The sequence below is a fragment of the Leucoraja erinacea genome, chromosome 13, assembly GCF_028641065.1.
Source record: "Leucoraja erinacea ecotype New England chromosome 13, Leri_hhj_1, whole genome shotgun sequence".
NCBI lineage: Eukaryota > Metazoa > Chordata > Chondrichthyes > Rajiformes > Rajidae > Leucoraja > Leucoraja erinaceus.
The window spans coordinates 37,053,510-37,065,959 of record NC_073389.1 but is presented as its reverse complement, the minus strand read 5'-3'; the positions used below and the strand labels follow the sequence as shown (position 1 = coordinate 37,065,959).

Genomic DNA, 12,450 nt, shown 5'->3' with positions numbered 1-12,450 from the left:
CACCAGTGGCCTAAATAACTAGCTCCCTATTTTTCTTTTCATTTTCCTGAGCGTTAACATTCTATGAGTTTTCCTCATTATATCTGTGCCTCTACAAATCAAATCGACCACTCAGTTCCCTCTGAAACCCAGGTGCTAAGAAGTTTTCTGATTTTTACAGCTTATCCTTTTATTAACTGTTTCAAGAGGCATCAGTGCCTCAGACAAATAGCTAAAATAGCTAGGTTCTATTTTGGTCATAGTCACTTCCTTATGATGCAGTATTTTATTGTGTTAAAAGTGGTTTGGTAAATGCATTTTATTTTTCAAAAGAGACACTCACCTCATTTCATGGTACAAGGTAAAAGGGGCTCAAAGAACCACTCACATTACACAGACTAACTCTCCCCAGCCACAATTCAGGCATTGAATGAGAAAACACCTCCTCAGGTACCTACAGCATGAAGCAGGAACAAAGACCGCTCTATCCATCGTTCCGACTAATCAACGTCCTAACTACAAGCAGGACTTCCCACGACTATCCAGCCTATCACATTACCATTTCAAAATATTTAATAATTACAAGCAAGGACCGTGCGACACTGTGCAGTCATTCATACACTGTCAAAGAAGTATAATTAGGAGGTCTCACATTTTGTGTGCAGTAAATGTTAATTAAATTCTTTCCTTCAAAGGTCCTGCAGCTGCATGCACACAATTTACAATCCATGGTCAGATTTTAAAAATTTGCATTGGTAATTCAAAGCATTCTAAACTCTTCATAAGACAAAAAGGAGGGACCAGTTTAGCCTACTGATCACTGGGCCTGTCCTTCATTTTGTAAAGTAAGACTTGGTTACAAATTTTTGTTTCACAACCGCAGGATGTTCTGCACCATGTAATTCAGTTTATCAGGAACATGCAAAGAATGAGAAAAAATGGCAGAAAAAGCATAGAACCTGCAAACCATTATCCTCCCTACCTTAGAGGTTGTGCTGCTGCCTCACAGTGCAAGAGCCTTGGGTTTAATCCACCCAGCCTGTGTGGAGTTTGTACATTCTCTTTGTGACCACGTACATTTTCATGGCTCTTCTATATTCAAAGGATTGTGGGTTGATTGGTTTATTGGCCACTGCAAATTGGCCCCAGTGTGCAGATGAATTGGAGCATATGAGAGAGTTATAGACAATAGACAATGGACATAGACAATAGGTGCAGGAGTAGGCCATTTGGTCCTTCAAGCCAGCACCGCCATTCAATGTGATCATGGCTGATCATCCCCAATCAGTACCCCATTCCTGCCTTCTCCCCATATCCCCTGACCGCTATTTTTAAGAGCCCTATCTAGCTCTCTCTTGAAAGCATCCAGATAACCTGCCTCCACCGCCCTCTGAGGCAGAAATTCCACAGACTCACCACTCCCTGTGAGAAAAAGTGTTTCCTCGTCTCCGTTCTAAATGGCTTACTCCTTATTCTTAAACTGTGGCCCCTGGTTCTGGACTCCCCCAACATTGGGAACATGTTTCCTGCCTCTAGCGTGTCCAAGCCCTTAACAATCTTATATGTTTCAATGAGATCTCCTCTCATCCTTCTAAACTCCAGAGTGTACGAGCCCGGCTGCTCCATTCTCTCAGCATATGACAGTCCCGCCATCCCGGGAATTAACCATGCAAACCTATGCTGCACTCCCTCAATAGCAAGAATATCCTTCCTCAAATTAAGGGACACATATTGACAAAGATACCTGGTCAATCTTCCTAATTCTGCTTCAAAGTAGTTCCATAGGATCCTTTCTGCTTAGCCGGGAGAATAGAGGAGATGTTTGCTTAAAATATTGTTAGGAAAGCACTCATCTGTGCTACAATATCAGCATAGGTTATGTATTTAAGAATCTGGAGCAATTTCTAACCTGCCGCCTCTGACTAACGGCAAAAATATTGCAACCGGCCTCTTCTTACATCCTTCCATTTTCGTTTCTCATTTGAAATTGGCTTGGTAATTATTCCACCATTTGACTGCTAAGCTTTTATCCACCATTAAAAATGTCCAAAAGTGACCAACAACAGAACAATGTGATTCTTACTTGCAGCAGCTTAACAGGCCTGTAAATGCAATGCACACAGACAAAATATAAAACATTTAATATTCAATAAAATAAGAATCGTAATACTCATGCAATAAAGCCCCAAAGTACTTAGTGCAATCAAGACAGTCCATAGAAGTTCATATTGCTGAGGTTAGTGTTGTATAATGTACATGATCTGATGGTTGTTGAGAAGAATCTATTCATAAAATTGGTTGTCATGGTTTTCAGGCTCCTGCATCTTCTTCCCAATGGTAGCAGCAAAATGAGAGCAAGGTCAAGGAGGAGTGGATCTTTGATGATATTAGGTGCCTTTTTGCAGCAGTGGCCCCTATAGATCCCTTTAATAGTGGGCAGGCCAGTACCTGGGATAGACAGGGCAAGAAATCATGTACAGTGTCTTCCTCACAAGGAATCAATATTCTTTCCTTTTTGGACCATGCTGCAGAGCTAGGAATTCCATTCAAAGTTTGGAACTAGGAGTGAACAAATGGTTTCCCTGAAATGATCAGCTCCCACTTTCCTTTCATTAACTAGAAAAGTTCACAGTGATGATTACCTGCTGATTCCCAGCTGCCACATCTCCACTTTATCATGGTGGAGCTAAATCATCTGGAAGATGGCCCATGTTGTTCTGGCTGTTGTCAATTGTCCATCCTTCTTAAATGTGTCAGTTAAATGAACAATACAGGCAAGATATTTTAATAACAGAAGGCAGCACAACCTACCCTATGCTGATTCTCTCAGGTGTAAATAGATGCATGCTATTCAATAAGAATCTCTGAATAGAGTTGGGATTATGGCCTTATATGGGGATGAGAAATGCTTCATTTGATATGACAGAGACCAGCTATTGTAATAGGCCTGGCTAACATGAGAATGCCATGAAGTGCTATATAAAGCTTCCTCGAGAGATTTTAAATTCTACTCATCTCAGATAGCAAAGTAGTATTTGGCTGTGCCAAGTCATCAGCAGTAATTGATTCACTAACTCAAAATGGTAGTCAAAAGTGATGTAAATCATTGAAGAATTGACACTGATCCAACTTGTGACAGGCTTGCATTAAGCTGTCTGCTCCAGGAGGTGGGAGGAGCAGTGCAATGGTCATAATTAGGCTGAAGAGGAAAGCTCACAAAATGCTCTCACTCTCTCACACGGTGCGGCATGGTGGCACAGCGGTAGAGTTGCTGCCTTATAGCGCTTGAAGCGCCAGAGACCTGGATTCAATCCTGACTATGGGGGCTGTCTATATGGAGTTTGTATGTTCTCCCCGTGACTGCGTGGGTTTTCTCCGAGATCTTCAGTTTCCTCCCACACTCATATAGGTTTGTAGGGTAATTGGCTTGGGATAAGTATAATTGACCCTAGTGTGTGTAAGGTAGTGTTAATGTGCGGGGATCGCAGGTCGGTGTGAACTTGTTTCCTCGCTGTATACCTACCCTAAACTAAACTTAACTAAAACTCTCTCTAAAGCTACATGGCTCATACTACTCGGCACAGAGAGGACTCTCGTTATTATCCAGCAGTGGAGGTTATGAATATGTTTGATGGTGGGTCAGTGAGTTCAGTCCTTTCTTTAACTCAGAAGGTTCTGGAATTGAATATTATTCTGTAGACATGAGCAAAAGTAGGCTAATGGTTTAGGATTGAGGCTGTGCTGCTGTACAGAGCTGTTATTCTATGGATGAAATGCCAAATTGTGACTAGATTTTCTCTCTCTCTCAGATAAATGCAAAAGTTTCCATGCTTTTTCCAAAGAACAATAAGAGAGGAGTTTGTAATCTCTGGTTTCACAGCCAATATATATGCTTCAAATAACAAGTTATGAACACATTGTCATTTGTGGGAGCTTCCTAGGTGCAAACTGAATGCCATATTTAATACAGTACAACAGTAACTACACTTTAAAAATTCATCATTGGCTATAAGGCCAACATGTTCACATGTTGTGAAAGAGGTGAACGTTGCTCAGTGTAGATCTCTTTTCCTCTGAGTTTTTGGCAGAATTTGACATCCCAACTCACTTCTACTCTCAACTCCAATCCAATCCTGTGGTGGGCATTTTGCAGCCCCCATTAACTTTACTATTGTGAACACTGCTCTTTTAAGAGCCTTAAAGACTGCATTATAGTAAGAGCCTGCCTCTAAATTATTGTGCTAGATCTGTGAAGTGCACCTGAACTAAAATTCAACGTAAGAGTGCTACTAACTGAATTGCAGCTGACACTTGGAGCCTTTGGTTGCAAATTTGTTCTTTGAAACATATGTGGATGTTTAGAAATGTGTATGTCACCAGCTTATTTTACTTACAAGCGGTAGATAACTTATTACTCACAAATAAATCAAGCTAAATAAATTAAAAAATAACTATTCTAGATGATAGGGAGTTTTGCTCATCTTTATATGCATGGTAAGCAAAAGCCAGTGAAGTAAAAATTGGCTCTAATATTTAAAGCACTGTGGCCCTAGTTCAAGCTACAGGCTCTATGCCAAATGAATTTTCAATGCTTAATTTATATATGTCTTTTGAGCACAAGTGTGTGTTTAATTAAAAAATAAACTATAAATAGTTGGACATATTATTTTTTTATGTTCTGTTTATTTATTCGACGTTTTAGTTATTTTATAGTATGTAAGTCTTATTTGCAAAAAATATTTTGTTCTATGTTTTTTGAACAGAATGAAACAATAAAATTATTGAACAGGGCTCAACCTGAACCTATCACTGGTTTTGTTGTTTCAGGATCTTTTTATTTTGCCCTGGCTTGCTTTCTCTTTTACCTCCTGCTGATCGTTTTGTGTTTCTGAGACCTTTATTTCAGCAGATGTGTCCTACTTATGTAGGCCTTGTAATATCTTCAGCAGATGTGTTCTCTTTAGGCCCAGGTTTAGATTTACTTTGGCTTCGTGGATGAGGACAGAACAAATCAGTTATTTTCACACATTTTATTATATTAGTCTCTTGAGTCTTATTTTCTTTGACATGCTCAGCTCTGCCTTTTCATCCTTTGGGCTAGTTAATGTCTACATTTATGGCAGCATGTTCTGGGTTACTTTGGTTAGGTTCATCCGGTTCTTCCCAGCTATGGACAATTAATCAAGTTATATAATGAAAAATCACGAATGAAGTCTTGTTGGAAAGCAAGGCTTAGCATGAACTAGCAACACAGCAATGCTATAATTAACATATACAGATCTAATAAAATAAAATAAAATAAAATAAAAACAAGGAGTGGGTCAACCTTTAGTAATTTTGACCTTGAGTACAGTTGTTCTTCCATTTAGGTTTCCCATGAAGATTGGCCCACCAACGTTTAAATGAAATGTCTTTGCCCCTCTGGCATTTGCAAGAATTTAAAGATGGCCAGTCCAGGCATGGCAAAGGCAATGCAATGGTTGCATCTTGCGCATCCATCAGTTACCAATTCTGAAATCCTTCATGTACTAATGTCTTTTGCCAATAAACACCAATGATAACCCCCTATAATTATTTACTTTAGTTAACCTTTCCATTTATCCAGTGCAAATACTTCTAGATTGCTTTTGGATTAGATATGGGGGATCGGGGATGGGATTATTCAAGATCGGGATGTCTTCCATCTCAGATGCACCTTACATACGTGGATCAAGCATGGCTCTATTCATCCACTGGAGCAACTACTGCCTTAGTTCCTACTCTTCAGCAGGTGCCGACTCTTAAATACCATGTTTCAAGTGAGCAGAAGGTCCGTCCCAGAGCAAACTCCCAGGGAAATTCAAATGGCCATGGATGTTGGTGAAAATGTTTTGCCTAAATTTGGCTGGCATGCATCACAAGGCACTCCCATTTTCAGAGCTACAATCTGCAATTTTGGAGATATCTAGCAGATTGATTCAAATAATATTGCTACCATGTAAATGCATGCCTACCATTGCAATTGTTAAAGAGTTTGTTTGGCCTGCAAACAGGATTGAGAATTTGCCTTTAAACAGTGGCTTTTCTCAAGCATTTATAAGTTCTTATGGTGCCCTCCTTCTGGCCTTAGGACCCAGGCGCCATGGACCATTAGAGGCCTCTAGTGGTGACATTGCTCCAATAGCAAAACTAATGCTTGATTTAGGAATTTTATTGTCTATGAATTATAATGCATATGCAAAGTGAGAAATAATAATCCAGCTGCACATGGTTTTTTCAGCTAGGCATTCTCTCAAAAATGTAGAAAGCACTGACCAGCACTGACCAGCTGTGCAGCATAGGTCAAATCTATCGTTTGTATTGTTTGTATTCAATGCATAAATCTAACACATAGTTACCTGTCATTTTTACTGTTCTGTGTTGTAGGAAGTGAAAAATGTCCAGTCTCCATAGCTTTCATTGTGATTATCGATCTCGTATAAATTCAATGTAGTGGTGCCCTTCCTATGCTGGAATGTGGAAAATGCCCTCCAGATTGCTGCCATCAACTGGAAAGCAAAGATATATTCTGAGAACAGAGTTGAGTTCAGCTATGAAGAAACCTGTCAAGAGTCAAAAGAGTGTTTTATTGTCATATGTCCCAAAACAGAACAATGAAATTCTTACTGGCAGCAGCACAACGGATGTGTAAACATAGTACTCTGTAAACACCATAATAAACCACCTGTGGTTGAATAGTTGTCAATCCTCATTAGCCAGGCTGTAAAACTGCAGGACCACTATTACTGTGGTATGAGTTCCCTCAGAGCATAACTCCCCACTGAGAGGGATGATTCAAGGTATTAAGGGGAAAGCATATATCAGCAAGGGCCTACTAACGAGTGCAGAGGTAAATCAAATAAACAGAAATTCCAATTTAAAACAATCTCGAAGATTCATTACTGAGCCTTTTTAATTTCAAATTGCTCAGTAACTAAATTTAAATTTATGAGATGCACTGATGGTGGGATTAGATCAAGCAAAATGTAGAAACACTTTATCAATTCAGGCCTCTAGGTTACTAGTCCTGGAGCAAACCAATGTATTCAATGAATGGTGATGCTTCTTCCATCTTGCCAAGGTGATGCAAATACCTTGATCAATTGAAATGGTGCTTATCTCACTCACTGTATAACCAACACCTCAGAGAAGACTGCACACCACACATTCTTACAAAAAACACTGAGATGACAAAACTTTAAATCCTGGGCCTGAAACGGCATCATATGGAAGCTTGCAAATTTAAAATGGAGGGCACACCTATTTATTGTGAGAACCACCACACTCACTCTCTGTTACTCCAGTGTCAATACGTTTGCTGGTGTGAGAGCACTCTGCCCATACAAAGCTTTACTCATCCAGAGCTGAATGGTAACTGCAGAATATCATTAGCTGCCTAAAGCCATTGAGTATCAATGGGCTTGTGTGTCCTTGCTGGAATAGCACCACCAGGCATACATGCGAATTGTGGGCAGTGAAAGATAAATGAAACAGCAGAGGATGACGCACACTGTCTACGTGGTCACACTGCTGCAAAAAAATGTCTAATGATGCACAAGGGCTTCTTCTTGAACAACCAGAGAGCAAGCAATACTACTACAACCATCTGTGAGATGCTGTGGCAGGCATGGATTGCAAATCTTGGGGGGGGGGGGGGGGGGGGGGGGGGGGGGGGGGGGGGGGGGGGGGGGGAGAGGGGGAGAGGGTGGGGGGCAACATGAAGTATAAAGCTGCTGTGCAGGGGCAAAATAAACCACGGTGTTACTATATCTGAGACCTACCTCTGCAGTGACAGGCAGGCCATGCAACCTTTTGAATGGTACACTACTTGAGGACAGGTCACACATGGTGTGGGATGCCAAAAAGAACCCATCAACCGAACGGCATATGATTTTGGTGCTTGGGCACGAGAAGGTGATCACTCTATTATCAGCCATACTTCTCAAGAATGCTACCTATATGCGCTCTTGTTTAACCTGGTGGATTATAGTTGACTATAGACAGCATTTTATCAGGATGCATCACAGCTTGGTTTGGGAACAGCTCCATCTAGGACCGCAAGAAATTGCAGCGAATTGTGGACACATCCGTCCCAGGCCATCACACAAACTAACCTCCCTTCTATTGATTCCATTTATACCTCACGGTGCCTCGGCAAGGCCAAGAGCATAATCAAGGATGAGTCGCATCCTGGCCACTCCCCCTTCACCACTCTCCCATCAGGCAAAAGGTGTAGGAGTGTGAAAACATACACCACCAGATTCAGGGACAGTTTCATCCCAGCTGTTACCAGGCAACTGAATCATCCTACCATAACTAGAGAGCAATGCTGAACTACTATCTACCACCTTGATGACCCTCGGACTATCCTTGATCGAACTTTGCTGGCTCTACCTTGCGTTATTTCCTTATTATGTATCTATACACTGTAAATGCATTGATTGTAATCATGTATTGTCTTTCTGCTGACTGGTTAGTACACAACAAAAGCTTTTCACTGTACCTCGGTACACATGACAATAAACTAAACTGACTGAACTGACTAAGAATAAGTACAGATTACGTTGAGGGCTTGGTGATATTGTATTGAAACAAAATGTCAATTACAATTAATTCTAGCAGGAATATTTAATTGGCCCTCATACGGAGATAAAATATTGAACTATTACTACTCAAAAGGTTTTCTGCCCTATTGCTTGGTTTATCCAACTCAGCTAGTCCTGAAATACCCAGGTGTTAAGGCTAATCTTTTGGAGAAATCGCAAGAAAATTCATGGGGACATTCAAAAAATAATTGTGATTTTCTTCTTAAATTTTCTTTCAGTTTTTTTTTAATTGGCTCTTGGGACATTGGAAATGGAATTTAATGGCTAGTTAACTAACTTGGCTAGTTATTAAGGTGCTGTGATAAAAGCTTTAGCAATATGTGAGGCCATTAAGAAACCTACTTTTGGGCTGTGCCACTGATATGATTATGAACAAGCAATCTTGTTATTTTAATAGTCAATAACAATGAACTGAACCCAAAATGTTTGTTTCAGAAGCCGCCAACTGCGTAAGGATAAATCATGAGAAAGAAGCCCCGATTGTCAGAATTGTTGGGTCATAGTTTTAGAAGTGGTTTCTGGATGGAAGACATTGAGGGATGGTACCTTTGATTTTCAGATACACTTGAAGATTTCATCTGTGACCTTCAGAGAATCTGAATAATTCAGAGAGTGATCTAGGTAAAAGTTAGGATACGTGTGGATGGAAAATGTTTACACCTGAAAGTGTACCGCAGGTAGATCAGGTGGTGAAAAAGACTTTTGTCACGTTGGCCTTCATCAGTCAGGGAATTGAGTATAGATGTCGGGATGTTATGTAACAGTTGTACAAGAAGTTGGTAAAGCTTCACATGGAGTACTGAGTTCTGTGTTGCTCACTCTGCTGCAGGAAAGAGGTAATTAAACTGGAAAGAGTGCAGAGAAGATTTACAAGGATGTTGCCAGGACTCGAAGGCCTGACCGACAGGGAATGGTTGGGTAGGCTAGGAATTTATCCCTTGGAGCACAAGAGGCTCTGGAGGACAGTGACAAACTCTTTTGTTGTGTGCTATCCAGCCAACGAGAAGATCACACATGATTACAACCAGACATGCCACAGCCCAAAAGTAGGTTTCTTAATGGCCTCACATATCGCTAAAGCTTTTATCACATCACCTTAATAACTGGCCCAGTTAGTTAACTAGCTATTTAAACCCATTTCCAATGTTCCAAGAGCCAATAAAAGAACTGAAAGAAAATTTAAGAAGAAAATCACAATTATTTTTTGAATGTCCCCATGATTTTTCTTGTGGTTTCTCCTAAAGATTAGTCTTAACACATACAGGATAAGGGTTATACTATTTAGCGTAAGATAAAGTCCAATAAAGTCCAATTAAAAATAGTTCAAAGGTCTCAAACAAAAGTCAGTTGGACAGGGAAGTGGATAGGAAAAGTTTAGATGTGAGCTAAACACGAGTAAACAGGTATGGTTTTTGATTTTTATGATGGAAGAAGATCTCTACATTGTGGTCATCTTCTATGAAGGCAGTAAGAGTTCTAAGTCTGAGGAAAAGTCCTGACTCGAAACACCATCTATCTATGTTCTCCAGAGATGCTGCCTGACCTGCTAAGTTACTCCAGCACTTTGTGTCCTTATGGTTAAATGCCACTATTTTTGATGGGGCATCTTGGTTGGCATGCACAAGCTGGGCCAGAGGGCCTGTTTCCGAGCTGTATGATTCTATGACTCTACCTAGTTTGAGAGGCCCTTGGAAAACAAAAACCTCTGTAGTTCTCCAGCCTGTGAATCCAATCAGTCTTTCGCCAGCTTGTGCAAAGTCCTAATCTGCTGATTACTGAGCAAAGCTTTTGCAGCTTTTTCCCTTTTATGCAGACTGCTCGTCGAGAGACAATCTTTCCCCTTTAAATCCATCATTAGAATAAAGACAGGATCAAAATTATTTTAGACTGACAATGAGAAACCATAGTCCTTTGTTGTCTTTTCCAACAAAAATGGAGCAAAAATTGTGTCTGTAATCGGCTTTGAAATGAATGCTGTAAAGGTTTACAAAGAGGTATTTTTTCATGTTCAGAACTCAGGCCAAAAGGTGGAAAGCAGAACTGAGAGCATGTATTGTTCTGCAGTAGACAGTGTCAGTTTCAAACCTTCCTACTTAAGGGAAAATGCTCTGCACCATAATCAAACCAAAAGAGTTGCTGAAGCTTATTTGCATTGACACAAATCCCTTTTGGAAAATAATTGGTTAGTACAATTGATCCATACAGACCAGAGCAAAACAGTCTTTAATGTTTATTCTTTATCTATATTGAGATGGTTGGTATCAATTGGATTGATGCTTTGGAAATTTTTAACTGCCTAGAATGGACGTTAAAGGATCTCAAGATGCTATTTGAAGAAATGCAAGAAAGTTTTTCTCAATGTCCTGATTAATATTTACCACTTAAAATGTCGATCGCCATAGAGAGTTAACTGTTTTCTCTTTTCCTTCCGCTGCCTGAGCAGTTGAGTAGTTTCAGCGTTTTCTGTTTATATTTCAAATTTCTAGCATCTGTAGTATATTGCATTTGTATCGATCCAGCAAGCCTTTTCAGTGGTTCCTACACAATGTGCAATGCCACTAAAATATTCACAATGCTATGTCAATGCATGAGAATCATAGGATAATAACACTAGTTATTGAATAAGATATCAGGTGAATGGCAAGGTCCGTCGCACTATTCAACAGAATTAAATCACCAATATTAATTTCAGTTTTAATTTCTTGTCACATGTACCGAGGTACAGTGAAAAGCTTTTGTTGCGTATAATGAAATATAAATAGATTAATTCAATGAATTAAATGATTGAATGATACTTTATTGTCACATGTACCTAGGTACAGTGAAACTCTTTCATTTTTGCACATTCCGGTAAAGTCGTACAGCAGACCTCACCAAGACAGTAGACAAAGAATCGCCACGTTTCTGCCGCTGACAAAGCTACACAAATTGGAATATTTTTGTCACTTGTTAATGGTGCATGGTTTGATTTTGATCTGTCTCTTCCAGGTGTAATTGACAAAGTGGCCGTTTCAGCATTAGTTGCTTTACATGCTATTGTACTATTTAATATTTAGGTGCAGTCAGAGGTAGCGGTAGAAGAAAGGTGCTCATGTCAAGTATTTGAGAGCTTAGTGACAACTCACTCATAAATTCACACTCTGGCTTTGTGCTACCCGAACAATTTTGTTTTTACGGTTTTAAAAAGTCTTCAATCACCAGTCAAGAACTTTCACCTATATGACATAAATCACAAAATTTAAACGAGTACAAATCCAGAAAAAACAAGACCAAAGGTTGAAAATGTAGAACAACTGGATTACATGAGAATGAGAATTGCTTGCTTGCTGTGATGGAGAGAACTAGCGGCATTTCAGTGGCATAACAGGTTTATGGTGGGGATATTGTGATGAGTCTAGTCATTATTACTGTTGACAGAATGCTACAAAAAGGGCTCAGTCTATTTCACCTTAATTCTCCTGAATCAAAATGAACATCTTATATTATGTGCAACAAAGTAGAGTGAAGCATGGTTTTGAGCAGTTATAGGCAATATTATTTAGCAGTATGATTTAAGGTCATAATGCGACCAAGTGTATCCTGTTATTGGTTCCAAAATAGAAGACTTCCCCAGTTCAGGTGAAGCAAAAAGTAGGTCAGGCCTAAAGAATTAACATCAAGCTTTTATATCAAGGGTTAAATTTATAGATTTTGTGACCTTAATATTTAACTTGCAAAGCTGTAGCAGAGAGCATTGCACACACTATTCTAAATCTACCCACATACTAACTTCCTGGGTTTTATAAATATCTGTTGCTGCATTATGAACACCAAAGGCAATTTTATGTTGGAACAGTCTCAAAGAGCA

At 39.7% G+C, this 12,450-nt stretch overlaps 1 protein-coding gene across 2 annotated transcripts in view; it reads left to right on the top strand.

Moving 5' to 3' along the window:
• The window catches only part of nhsb (Nance-Horan syndrome b (congenital cataracts and dental anomalies)), a 341,852-nt gene that overhangs the window by 210,964 nt on the left and 118,438 nt on the right, over positions 1–12,450 (top strand). The gene's annotated exons all lie outside the window — the stretch shown is intronic.